A 14,149-nucleotide genomic window follows, 5' to 3' on the forward strand; every position below is an offset into this window, starting at 1 on the left:
TTTTCCTCTTTGTCTTCTTTTATCTGAGTTGCTCCTATGGAGGCAGTTTCCTAATGTCCAAAAAGGTCATGATTCAGCCACAAAAGAATGGGAAAAGAGAGAACATTAAAAAAAAAAAAGAATGGAAAAGAGGAGTTACAATTTCTTTCCTTTATTTTACTCCCAAATGACTCATTCTGCAAAAGAGAAGTAATTTATTATATTCCTTAGCCTTAGTTAAGTATGGGCAGCTAGCAGAAATGGAGGAGGTTTTCTCCTCTCCCCCTTCTCCCCTACCGAATAACTTATGTCCCATATTGTTTGCATACATAGCCAATTAATGACAGATTCTCTGTAATCACTATTACGATTCAAAATCTGTAACCTGTAGTCCTTCCAGACAAGTATGTATCATGGAGGCAAGAAATTATTCATAAGAGTTAATGGTCTTCCTACTATGTGCTGGGCACTCTGCTAGGACCTGGAATCAGAATGTAGCTATTGAGAAGGAACGAACAATTTAAAACCAGGAAGGAAGCCAGACTGCAGACTGCAGAATGGTTTTATTTTCCTCATCAATGCTATAAAGAATATGTCATTTTACCACCTCCTATACTATTGGGCGTGTTGATGCATGAGTGTAGATAAAATGTGCGTGGATTGCAATGGGTCGCATTTATATGCCTTGTTATTCCTACATAAATATGCCCAGCCCAGCTTTTGTTAATTGCTATTTAGAGTGATGGTGATTAAAGTAAATACAGGAGTACGAATAGGAATGCTTTAAAATGATGGTGTAATCATTACTAATTCATTTTATATTTATTGTGGTATTAATTCTAATGAACCTTCTTGATATTAATGTGGGTGTTAGAAGTACTCAGATTGAATTTTTCACTGTGAGTCAGTATTAATTAAATGAATGGTTATTATTACCTGTGTAATGGGCCTAGAAGAGATATTATTTTGGTGTTTATAAAAATCAATAGTAATGCTTTAATAGTAAAAGCTTGTTTTTATTCTTTCACGTTGATTATGGGTGCTGCCTGATTAATGCATGCTTATTGTACAAGAATACAGTTAAATAGATTCCAAGCTCATGACCCTAAGTTCCTGTCAGATCTTCCTTACCCACCCAAGAAAGAGCAAATGCTATTAGAGGTTTTGTTTTTTCTAACTCCTTGAAATTGAGAGCCCGCGTATGGTTTGTATAGAATGCTTACAATTAATCAGATTGCTAGAACAATCAACATAATTTTCTAACAGTAAGTCAAATGAGGTGATATGGAAGGGCTCGAAAACTATTAATTATTTTTTTCTTAACCCCGCACTGGTGGAATATTTTATGGTATTCAAAGACCTTTCATGACCGTTTCTGTACTCTAATTATTGTTCTCATCAACAATATTGTTGATGAATTATTAAACAAAATTAAAACAAAATTTTTATAAAATTTTTGTAAACAAAAATTTGTAAAACAAAATTAAAATTTTTAATAAGAAAATGTATTTAGTTGAGTGCTGTGAATAGTTACGAAAATAATTTAGCAGGGCAGAGAAAATTTTGCTTCTTGAAGCCTTGTTCCAGCGCTTACTAACCACATGCCTAAGGTTTAGTGTTATCTTTACAGAAGAGGAGTAACGCGCACACCCACCTCATAGATTTAGGAAGCACTGCGCTCAGTAACTGGCACAGCATAAGCTCCCCATTTGTGTTAACTACTACAATAATAATAGACAATTCTGCAGGGGATGGGCGAATCTGGAGCAGGTTTGGAGCCACCTAAAGTTAAAGAAGAGGCATTAGGTAACATTTTTGTTAGCACCAGGGAAGAGACAAGAAGAAAGAAACGGGTGGGGAAGGGAGTGAGGAGCAGAGTCTGGGGTAAGAAAGAGATTGATGAGGCTGGGTGCCTAAACAGCTCATACACAGGCAGGAAGGAACCTTCCTCCTGCTGGAGGGCAGACCCTGGCATTTCCATAGGACTTCACTTGGAATGAGAAGAGTAGGAAGGAAGCGCACCACTGAAGAGGTTGAAGGAGTCAGAAACAAGCCTGGGACCCTAAAAACCCTGACCACGCAGTCTACATATTCTACATCTTATGAAGAGGCCACATCAAAAATGAACGAAACTTTCCAAAGCTTATGTCACCCCTGGGAGTTTACTGCCAAAAGTGGGACTGACTTTTACCAAATTTTATACATCCGAGTTAACTGACAATTTGATTTACTTCATGAGTTGACAGGAAATCCTGGAAGCAAAAAAGTAGTCATTCTTTTCATTGTACCTCTCTCAAATTGTGTCTTGCGTTAGTCAGGATTAAGGCGGTTGTCAAAATGTAGAAGATATACCATTTTAGTGGTTTGTTAGGAATAAAAATTATAATCTGTACCAGTCTTATATCCATGTGGCATATGTATGTTCATGTATATACTGAAAGAAGTACTATTGTAAAATATTAGAAACTGGTTTTTACTTAATGTGAAATGACACGTCTGTTATGTAGAGGTTTTAAATGTAGAAAATGTGTCCATTAAAAAGCAAAACACAAATTTTGATAATTATTTAATAGTACACAAAAATACATTTATAATCTAATTAGTTGTAATATAATTGCTTTTGTATTAAAACATAAATTAAAAATTTACCCTATTTTGCAAAATTAACCTTAATGTGTAAAGTATTGTTAAAACCTCAATACATATGTTAAATAATGACTGTTAATTTATGTTCCCAATGGTTTCAATACATAATGGCTTATAGCATAATTTGAATCATGGTGTAAACTGAAGTATTCTTAATATCCAAGCACAAAGAATCAAGAGAAAATGTGGAAAATCTAAAAGGAGAGAAAATTGGTGAAAATACATAGCTTAGGCCATCATCAGTCACAAAACAGTGGCTGGGATGCTGAACACTCCCTAAATCTGCCAAAAATCTAGCTTATTTTTATTATTTATTATTTTTCTGATTTTACTTTATTTTATTTTAAATAGCATATACTTTAAAAAATTGGTATAAGATGTGCCTGATACTTTGCTGAGTTCTAATATTTTCTTTCTCTCTCTCTTCCCTCCCCACCTGCTTACCGCCCTGTATCTTTGGGGAAAAATAGTTCAAGGGGAAAAGGTCATTATGTTCTTTCTCTCACAAGAATGCCTACTTCATAAATAAAGTCAGTATTTTATTTTGTTTTTTAAATACTTTTATTTAGGAGAGAGAGAATGGGAGGAGGAGCAGAAGGAAAGGGACAAGCTGACTCTGCCCTGGACACAGATGCCTGAGTCTCAGTCTCTGCGTGAAACCACCTGAGATAACAACCTGAGCAGAAAGCAAGAGTAGGATGCTTAGGGCACCTGGGTGGCTCAGTGGGTTAAGCCTCTGCTTTTGGCTCAGGTCATGATCCCAGGGTCTTGGGATTGAGCCCCACATCAGGGAGCCTGCTTCCTCTATTCTCTCTGCCTGCCTCTCTGCCTACTTGTGATCTTTCTCTCTGTCAAATAAATAAATAAAATCTTAAAAAAAAAAAAAAAAAAAAAGACTGGGATGCTTAATGAGTGAGCCACCAGGCACCCCAGTCAGCATTTTAAATATAGCTAAATTATGTGTATGGGTTTGCTCATTATAGGGAAGGATGGATGGTGGAAAAATAGAAGGAAGGGGGAAAGGCAAAAAGGAGAAGGACAGAATAATACAAGATACACTGAAAGGGAAAGTAAATGGTGAGGAACAGTGCGTAATGCACGGGAAGGAAGGAGAGGAAACGAGAAATGTAGAGAAAGGGTAGTTCAATAAATGATACAGGGATAAAGCCCAGAGTTTATGGCCGGCTCCAGAAATTAAAAACCCATTTCAGAGCTCTGTCATAAAGATGAGCTGTGCGATCTGATCTGTATAGTTTTCCTCCACCGTTCTTCATCACACCCTACTGATTGGAATAGCGCAAGAAATTATGCGCCAGGACTGCAGATCACAGAGCACTGTGGAACTGATTGGACAGACAGGAAACACCACCACCACCACCAATAACAAACAAACAAAAACAAAGCTGGGACAGAGTGACGTTTTGGGACTCGTACAAGGACCAGCAGTATTTAAGTACACTTCAAGTATTGGTACCTTTTGCGACTCATAATAGCATTCTCCCACGGTGGAGGAAAAAGGAAAATGGAAGAACAGAACGAAACAAAACACCAGGGTCTCTCTTCAATTATTAAAAACAGCGGTGGCATAAATCAATCAATCAATCAATCAATCAAACAGCGGTGGCATCTTTGCATATCTTCCAGGTAAGACTAAGATCCTAAAACGATTCTGGTTTCACTTTATATCCTGAATTGTTAAAATCTTTCTTACGCTGTCAGGAAACCGGTTCTACATTTCTCTTTTGATCCTCCCATCCCTCTTTTGAAGTCCAACATGGCCAAGAGAGAACCTAAACAAACATCCATGCAATCAAAGTAAATATGGCTGTTTAAAAAAATAATTGCTTCCCAGGGATATAGGATTCAGTAATGATCTGCACTAAGTTTTGGATTAGATATTTGCTTCTTGGATACAGTGGATATTTGATATTTAAGAAGCCTGGGTATTGCTATTGATAAACAAAATGAGGTCTGATAGGGTTACTTAAGGGAACAGCCCTGACTCCGCAGCTGCGCACTAGAGCGGCACCACTGGCTCTCCGCGACAGCGACCACGGTGCCTGGGGACATACTTTTACTTGTCCATCTCCAGGGTTGAAAGATGTAGAGTCAACACCAAAAAATATCAGTAACTTAAAAACTAGAAATAAATCCTCTGGGTTCTAGATTGCTGAGTTTCTAAATTAAATCTATCAGAATAATACTCGAAGCCACGCTGGTTCTCAGTTTCCTCTTTGTTTTCTTCTAACGCTCATATTTCATTTTTCTGCTTGTCAGGCAGACAATACCTCTTCCCGTCATTCTTGCTGTTTACTATGTTATTGATGGCAAATTAATGATGTAGTCAGTGCTTTTAAGTCTCTCCCTTATAAAATAGGTAAAATGATTCTGCCGGACATTTTTTTGGTGACTGCCAAATGAGCTCTTATGTATATTCTTTTGGCCAGTGCTTGACACATGGTAGGTATTCATAGTAAACGTTATTGTGCCTCCTTAGTTTGCATTACAAATGTACTTTCATATAATTTATAAACAAAAACAAAGACTGTAGGCTATCGCTGTTTCTTTCCTCTACCCTGAATTAAAAGAGCCCAGGTTCTAATATAACATAAAAACAAATAATAAACAAACAAACAAACACAGAAATAAATAAATAAATAAATAAATAAGCAAGCGAGCCCAGTTTCTTTCATTAATCAGGTGGAACCGTTGTGTACAATAATATCATATTATATAGGGAGATTTACAGTTTGCAATGTAATTCCATATTCCTCCTTATGCAGATCTGACCTTTGAATCCAGTGTCTCCAACCTCATTCACCATTGCTCTATACCCTGAGCCCCTCTGTTACTGTCAAATGGCTAGATTCCCTATGCCACAAAGCGCATCATAGACATTGGGCCTTTGATGCCTCCTGTTAAGAAGTTGCTTGGACTTGAAAGACTCCACACCATCTACCTTCTGATGAGTTGTCTGTTTTAAATGGACCTGCTTGGGTGGAATCCTTCACAAAAAAACTGGTAATTGCTGTGACCTGCGGAAAGTTTAGAGAGTCTGCTTTGTATTCTTTGCACAATAATTTCACTTGTAACAGCCAAGAGGTAAACTGAAGCACACTGAAAGTTTTTCAAGAGTTTATTTGAGCAAAGGTGGATTGGAATTGGGCAGTGCCAAACCAAAAGCACTGAAAAGGATTCGGCGCCCAGAAGCTAGGGAAAAGGCTGTATGCAGGAGAGGAGGAAGCAAAGGGAGGAAAGTTATCTGATTGGCTATAGCTTAAGTGGTTGCTGCCTTATTTGGGAAAGCCTCATTGGCCATATGAATTTGGTTGATCTTAAATATAGTTCTTTTTTGGCTATCAGTGCATTTACAGAAATTAACTCTGGCTTGGGTTTTGGTCTGCTTATATAGGCTGCCAAGACATTAGAACCACTTCAGTGTAATGGCCTCCTTGTTTACCTACTTTAACATATTATTTTGTTTTGTGAATTATCCTTTCTTTCTCTCTTCTCACCAAGTAAGTGGTGGTGAACTAGAGAGAACATGTCATGTACAAGGCAGGTCAAGCGGTTTATCCACAGGCAGAATTCACTGGCTGTTGTTTTTACTAATTCTCTTAAATATAGAGTAATGGAGATACAGAATTTTAGGGTGAGAGGGGCATTGAAAGCCTAAATCTACTCTGTTGATCTAAGGATTAACTCTCCTTCTATGAACTCATGCCACGTAGTAGTGGGGACAGCATTATGCTATCTATTCCTGAAGCAACCAGCACTCTACTCCAACAACAAACGCACTCCAGTTGGTCACCAAGAGTTGACCAATACATTTGTACAATCATCAGGGATAAAATAGTATCAGGCTATTTTATTCATCCCCAAAAAACATTTCCCATGGCTCTCAATTTAAAAATTCATGATGACACAAAAAAGATGGAAACCTCGTAACACCAAGAAACTGAAGCCAGCAATTTATTACAATCTGAGAGGACTTTTCTTTAGTTACAGAATTAATTAGTTTCCTTTCACTTTTTATAAAAAGCTATTTTGAGCTGATTTGATGAACAGCATCCATGTACCATGGACATTTTACTCTCTAAAAATAAAACCATGCAGCTGAACACATACCATGAAAGGAAGGGCATCTCCTCACTGTCTGACCCTGCCTTGGATACATAGGATATACACAAATTGCAAAACACTGTACTTGCTCAGGGGTGTTCAGAAATGGCCAGATTTGGTACTTCCTTTTCTACAAACATTCAAAGATCACAACTCTTAGGAGATACTATGTGGGAGGTACTGAAGGCAGACAGACACACACAGAGCAGGGAGGAAAACGAAGACTGGACACTGTTCTCTGTGTTCTACTGGGGCTGTTTCCTCTCTGTGAAGCATTAGGGTAGCATACTGGGTGGAAATTTCCTATGGAGCTGCTTTTTATCTTTCTGAGAATTCTGGAGATTTTGGAGAATTAATCAACCCAGGGAACAGCAGAGTCAGGTAATGGAGAGATGGATTACCTGCCTGAAGCCTGATCTGGCCTGGACTTCTCAATTTCTTGAATCCATCACTGCCTTTTTATTGAAGGCTCTTTGCTAGAAACTGATGACAAACCAAGTATTCCTGATTGATACATCATCTCGCTCAGCTCAGCTGAAGCATTGCTTCCTCAGGTGGCCCTTCTGTGATAACAACCAGAGCCATAATCACTTTCTTCCTCTGTCTAGTTCCTTTGTTCTCTGTTGTTCTATGCTCTCATGGAGTGGTTTATCTCAGTGTGGGATTTGACATTTGTATATGAGATGATGATTAACATGATTCTTTCCTCTAGTAATGATGATGGTGGTGGTGACATTGTATATTTTGGGATCTGACCATGTGGCAGGCATTGTGCAATCATACTGAACATAAATTCTCCTATTTGAAAACTGAGGAGCAGATGTGTAGATATTCCTACTTTAGACCAACAGATTAATGCTAATGGAGGTGGAAACTGGATGGGGGGATGGGGAAATAGATCACTAATTCATCAATTCCACCATAACATGGAATCTGAGATTGGGACTAGGAATCTACAAACATTGAAGTGGAACTTTGGTGCAAGGAGAAAGGCAAATAAGAGAAATATGTGAGTTTTATATATGTAGATTCATCCTCGATCAACAGTAAATTAAAAAAAATACAAGTCAATAACATGGGGTGTTTGAGGGGAAAATTCCTTGATATAAGAAAAATAGAGTATTTTATGAGAGACTTAGAAAATCACACAACTGCAAAAGGCTTAGTACAGGAAATTAAAAAAAAAATGGACTTCTTATTTTCAATAAGAGAGGCAAAATCATGGCCTGTATAGAAAAATAACAACAAAACATCATAAGGAGAGAGCAGAATAAGGTTGTAAAAGTTAGGTTCACATACAGAATGAAATTAAAAAAGCAGAGGCTTATCATGCCAAAAAAATTACAGTAATAAAATCAAAATTAAAAAATCACGGAAACCAAAAAGAAAAATCACAGAACTAAAATCTGCACTGGGGACACAAAATAATGGAATTAGTTCTGGAAAACTGACTTAACTACATAAAGGACCAATGTGAAAGCCTCTGCCAGGACGAAGAGAGAGAGCATGAAGACACTCAGGGCCCGCACTCCTGGGGGTTGGCCAAACCCCATCCATACCCCCCCTTTCCCAGCACCTACCAGCTGGCCATGGCATGTGACCACACCTGGCCAATAGGCAAAGAGAGAGTCCTGGACTATATCCATTCCAAATAAAAAGACAGAAAGTCACGGGGAGAAAGCCTCCTTTGCCTTTTTGTTCTCGCCTCCCTGCTTCCTCTTCAGAATGACTGTAGTTGCAGCAACCACATTGAAACTAAGAGGCAACAAGCCCACATGCTAAGGCTGGAGGAACAAAGAGATAGAATGAGCCTAACGCACTGAGCTATTTTATTTAACCATTGCACTAGCCAGGTCCCGCCTCACTCCGGCCCTTTTGTTATGTAAAACAAACCACTCTGCTTGTTCCATCCAGTTTGCTAAGTTTTCTGTGATTCACACCTGAACATATTCCTAACCCATAAAGACTAAAAAATTACAGTGGTGAATATAGAAAACAGGAAGAGAGTCAATTTAATAATACCAGAAGTTTTCCTACCAAAAACCAGAGAATAGGAAATAAAAGTAAGAAAACAAAATTTAAATACAAGATATTTACCTGAAAAAAGCTATCTGAGGCAGCTGGTCTAAACGTGCCATCATGTATCAGGCCAAATCAATAAAGGTTGATTCACTTTAAGACATAGATGAGGGGGGCGCCTGGGTGGCTCAGTGGGTTAAAGCCTCTGCCTTTGGCTCAGGTCATGATCTCAGGGTCCTGGGATTGAGCCCCGCATCAGGCTCTCTGCTCCACAGGGAGCCTGCTTCCTCCTCTCTCTCTGCCTGCCTCTCTGCCTACTTGTGATTTCTCTTTGTCAAATAAATAAAATATTTAAAAAAAAGACATAGATGAGGAAGGAACTTCTTTTTAATTAAAAGGTATACCAGGTGGTGGGTAATAGGGAGGGCACGTACTGCATGGAGCACTGGGTGTGATGCCAAAACAATGAACACTGTTATGCTATAAATAAACAAACAAACAAAAAATTTTTAAAAAAAGAAAAAACAAACATTATTTTTTTTAAAAAAAGGTATATATATAAAAAGCTCTACATGAATCAAGCTTCTAACTTGATTTTTGCTTTTCTAAGCAGATCATGTAAGAATTAATAAATAATAGGAACAATCTCCAGCGTTTCATTTCTCCAGAACCAAATACCACCAAAAAAACAAAAACAAAAAAAACAAAACAAAAACCCCCCAAAATATTAAGATTTTTGATTCAAATTTAAAACCCAGGAAAAATTTTGTGTGTGAAGACTACAGAAAGATGTTCAGATACATAAGGCCTATTTAACAGAGAGAAACAGCGAGAGAGGGAGCATAAGCAGGGGGAGTGGGAAAGGGAGAAGCAGGCTTCCTGCTGAACAGAGAGCCTGATGTTGGGCTCATGACCCTGGGATCATGACCTGAGCCAAAGGCAGACACTTAACAACTGAGCCACCCAGGTGCCCCTTAACTTCAATTTAGTTAACATACAGTGTATTATTAGTTTCAGAGTAGAATTTAGTGATTCATCAGTTGCATTTAACACCCAGTGCTCATTATAGCAAGTGCCCTCCTTAATGCCCATCACCCAATTACCCCATTTCCCCACCTACCCCCCTCCAGCAAGTCTCACTTTGTTCCTTATATTGAAGAGTATCTTACGATTTGCTTCCCTGTCTGTTTTTATTTTATTTTATTTTGCCTTAAAGGGAAAAAAAATTTTTTTTGCGAGATATGTTACATACCAGATAAAGAGAACTAAACTGAAAAGAGGGAAAAAAAAAGGAAAAGAAAAGAAAGAAAGAAAGAAAGAAAGAAATTGGGTAATTGGAATAACGACAAATAAATAAATATGTAAAGACTGGAAAGTTGTGAGAACACATTTCATTTAAAATAAACAACCCCAGGGGCGCCTGGGTGGCTCAGTGGGTTAAGCCGCTCCCTTTGGCTCAGGTCATGACCTTAGAGTCCTGGGACCGAGTCCCGCATCGAGCTCTCTGCTGGGTGGGGCGGGGGGGTGGGGGTGGGTGGAGCCTGCTTCTACCCCACTCCCTCTCTCTCTCTGCCTGCCTCTCTGCCTACTTGTGATCTCTGTCTGTCAAATAAATAAATAAAATCTTAAAAAAAAAAAAAAGTTTTAAAATAAACAACCCCAGTAATTTTGAGAATTACCGTTCCAAATGCAGTTTCTCGAGCACAAGAAGCCTACATCCCTTGAGAGTGGTTGGCCATGTTTCTCTCATTCCGGTTGTTTTTCTTCCATCTGGAGAGAGGGGCAAAGGTTTATGTCCCTGGAGCTTCTGTAGTGTTTTCAGGCTAACACTGGCTCACCAAAGAGCTTCCCAATATGCTGGTATCGAAATACTAGCTTTTTCTTGGAGCTCAGGCATGGGCGCCTACGGTGGTGCTCATGTCTTTTACTTTCTGTATCTTGATGCTCTGACACTTGGGATTTTGCTGACCTTGGAGGGGTCAGCTAATTCCTTGAGTAAACAACTTGCCCAGAAGCACACCAGACGAACCAATCCAGAGCCCATAATCCCACCCACTTCTGCTTTTACAGTCCTGCCCTAATTGCTCCAAAACCCGGTACCAGTCAGCTAAGGACAACTTTTATGCCCCCCAGAGTGCTGAACTTATTCAAACTAGTCCATCCTAATCCTGCTTTGCCTCCTTTACGATGTCTTTCCCATGGTAACCATTACAAAGGTCCTTGCTCACGTTTTCCCCCTCACTCACTCTGCCTTCTGACTGACCCTGGTGTGTCCCCATGTATGACACGCTTCCCTGTTTCCAGGGATCTGTGAGTCTAATACATTTCTTTCTTTGTAATGTTTCTGGGACTGCGTGTCTTATCATACCTGTTTGAACAAAATCCCGATACCCTTAAAACACACAGGGACCTCGTCATAGAGTTCCCTGATGTGAATGGTGCACTCTCCGGCTAACCTTGGGAATCCTCCACGTCTCAACCTCTTACTGCTGGCAACTGCTAATCTCTCCTGGCCTCTCTTTTGGGCAGGGTCCAATCATGAGGGCTTGAGCCCACGTGGCAGACACACTGCGCCAAGCCAACTGGCAGAAGTGCGGGATTCTCCCTACCGCAGCCCTTGCTTCCTCATGTGTAGCTTCTGGCAATCTCGGGCCTTGTGTGTGAACTCACCAGGTGGAACACAAGCACCAGTCTCTGCCCTCCAGGGACACTAGTCACTCACAGTATTTATTTCCTGGCTCCTGGTGGCAACTACAGGGCCCAGCCAGGCACAGTATCCTGTGTTGTCTTTTTTTTTTTTTTTAGATTTTATTTATTTCTTTGACAGACAGAGATTACAAGTGGACAGAGAGGCAGGCAGAGAGAGAGAGAGGGAGGGGGAAGCAGGCTCACTGCTGAGCAGAGAGCCTGATGTAGGGCTCGATCCCAGGACCCTGAGATCATGATCTGAGCCGAAGGCAGAGGCTTTAACCCACTGAGCCACTCAGGCACCCCGTATTCTGTGTTGTCTTATGCAGATCTTCCTAAGGCAGTTCTCCTAACCCTTTCTCTTTGGGCTTGGATGAAAGGGAAATGCCAAAGCTTTTAGGTCCATAATGCTCCAACTCAAGGGCTCTTTTTCCTTCTCTTTGGAAATGGAGGTGGGTGATGGGTGGGTCCTGAGTTCTGATAAGTTTTTAATATTCAGTGTGGATGCCTGCTACTTCTATTTAGAATATAGAAGCACTTCTGCCTGATTTCTTCAGCTTTGGGGGCCTAAGCTAAAATTCCAGTGCAGCAGGAAAAACCTCACCGTGTATCTTGCATTCTAGCACCAGAAGAAGAATCTCAATTGTGGGAAATTTAATACAGTGAGCTTCAGGGCTACTGAAATCTTAAGCAAGTAGTTTCTGCTTTCATCAGTTCCCCAGTACCAGTGAAATCTGAGGGAATTTCATTTAAAGGTCCCAGGGCATTTTATTCTAAAGTGGGAGAATATAGCAATACCAAATAATTTACTTCTCTATGATCACATTAAAATGCACTGCACAATTCTTTAATTACCATCTCAATCTAATTCTCTAAGAAGTTTGTCCTAATTGCATTGTTGCTATGCATGGATGCAAATAAGATGTTAGTTGTTTCCCTTGGAACAAACAACTGTTTCCAATACGGACGAGTCTATTCTCTTGTTAGAAAGGCCTGTGTCGTTCCACTGAATCCCTGAAAGTTGTTGGCCTATCACAAATGATAATAGCTAAACCCAGAAACCAACGAGCACATTGTTCCCCATCAAGCCCACCCCCCCAACACATACACCCACACATAGCAAAGAAATGTCCACAAATAAAGCAACAAGAAGCAGAAAATTCCCTGAACATTGGCAAGATGGAAGTGCGAATTGGACATTTGTGGAGTGGCACTAGCCAGAAGGTGTGTGAAACAAACAAGCCCCAGCTGCTATGATTTGCTTTTGCAAAAAGATTTTAAGGTTGGTTCACAAACACAGGTGGGAGAAGGAAGAGACAGAGGAGAAGAGGGAGAGGATGATATACAGGCAACTGGCAACCACAAATAGCCTCATTGCTCTTTTAGGGATGGGAAATAGGTGCCTTGGTATGGGAGGGGTTCATCTGCCTCACTCCTCTTAGCCATTCCTATTGATTCCTGGAAGGCACACTTTGAATAGGCGCAGACAGATGCTGGGGGAAGGTTCAGGGGTGGCTCAGCTGAGGGTCTGATGCTTGGTTAAATCCTTTTTTCTTTTCGAATCAGCTAAATGGAAGATTTGTCATCTGTAAAATTACCTCCCTGTAAAATCGTATTTATATTCCTATAGGAAATAAGAAAGAATAAATATTTCTCTATATGAATTTTTATATATGCAGACATATGGGCACTTATTTTAGTTTATTTCACTTGGCATATTTTGTCCCTCTGCAAAAAGCCTTTGTTATGGAACACCTTATGTAAGTGTACTATAGTCATAAAACTCGGAAATCTGTATTTTTCCACTCTTGATGTGGACTTGCAATTTAATTTTGTACACTGGATTATGCAGATGGCCTAAATGAAGTTTTAAGTTTTGTAGATCAGGGGTGAGATCTGGAGTCAAGAGAGCATAATGATCAAATTGTCCTCTCGCTTGTGCTTCAGGAAGCTTTGGATGGTGACACTTGATTCTTTGTACATCAGTGAATTATTTCTTTAGTTAAATGGGCAATTTGTGATTGATATGCTTTTTTTTTTTTTTTTTTCGCTGAAAGCTCCCAGACCATTCAGGTTTATGAAAATAAAACCCTTTATTTTAAAATTCACAGAAGAAGAAAGTGACTTTGTGGTGAGTGAATCTCTTTGGCAAATTTTGGAATAAGTCATGTTCTCCCCAAATGCTTTAAATATTAGGATTGCGAATTTGGCATATTGTCAGAATGATGTTAGTTTATCCCTTGACTATACTGAAAATGTTTCTTAATACCTTGGATGGTACTCTCAGAAGGACAAAGATATACTGGTTTCTTCTCTAGTCTACTCTTCAAATTTTTCCTGCTGAGCTCCTATTCTCCCTTCTGGAATAGCATTCCCGTTTTCCTTGATAGAAGCGCCCTGTTTAGGATTGCCAGTTAAAATACAGGACTCTCAATTAAATCTGAGAAACAACACATTTCAAAGAAACAACAAATAACATGTCAATGTAAACATATCCCAAATATTGCAAAAGACACATTAACCCAATATTCATTGTTTATCTGAAATTCAAATTTAATTGGGCATCTTGTATGTTCATTTGCTAAATCTGGCGACTCTAACACTCTTCTACTCTCAGTGCATTTGGTCAAGTATGGCTGATCCCACCACTCAGTTTCAGGGGCAGACATGTGACTACACTCTGCCAATCAAAATA

The sequence above is a fragment of the Meles meles genome, chromosome 1 (assembly GCF_922984935.1).
Source record: "Meles meles chromosome 1, mMelMel3.1 paternal haplotype, whole genome shotgun sequence".
Taxonomy (NCBI): Eukaryota; Metazoa; Chordata; class Mammalia; order Carnivora; family Mustelidae; genus Meles; species Meles meles.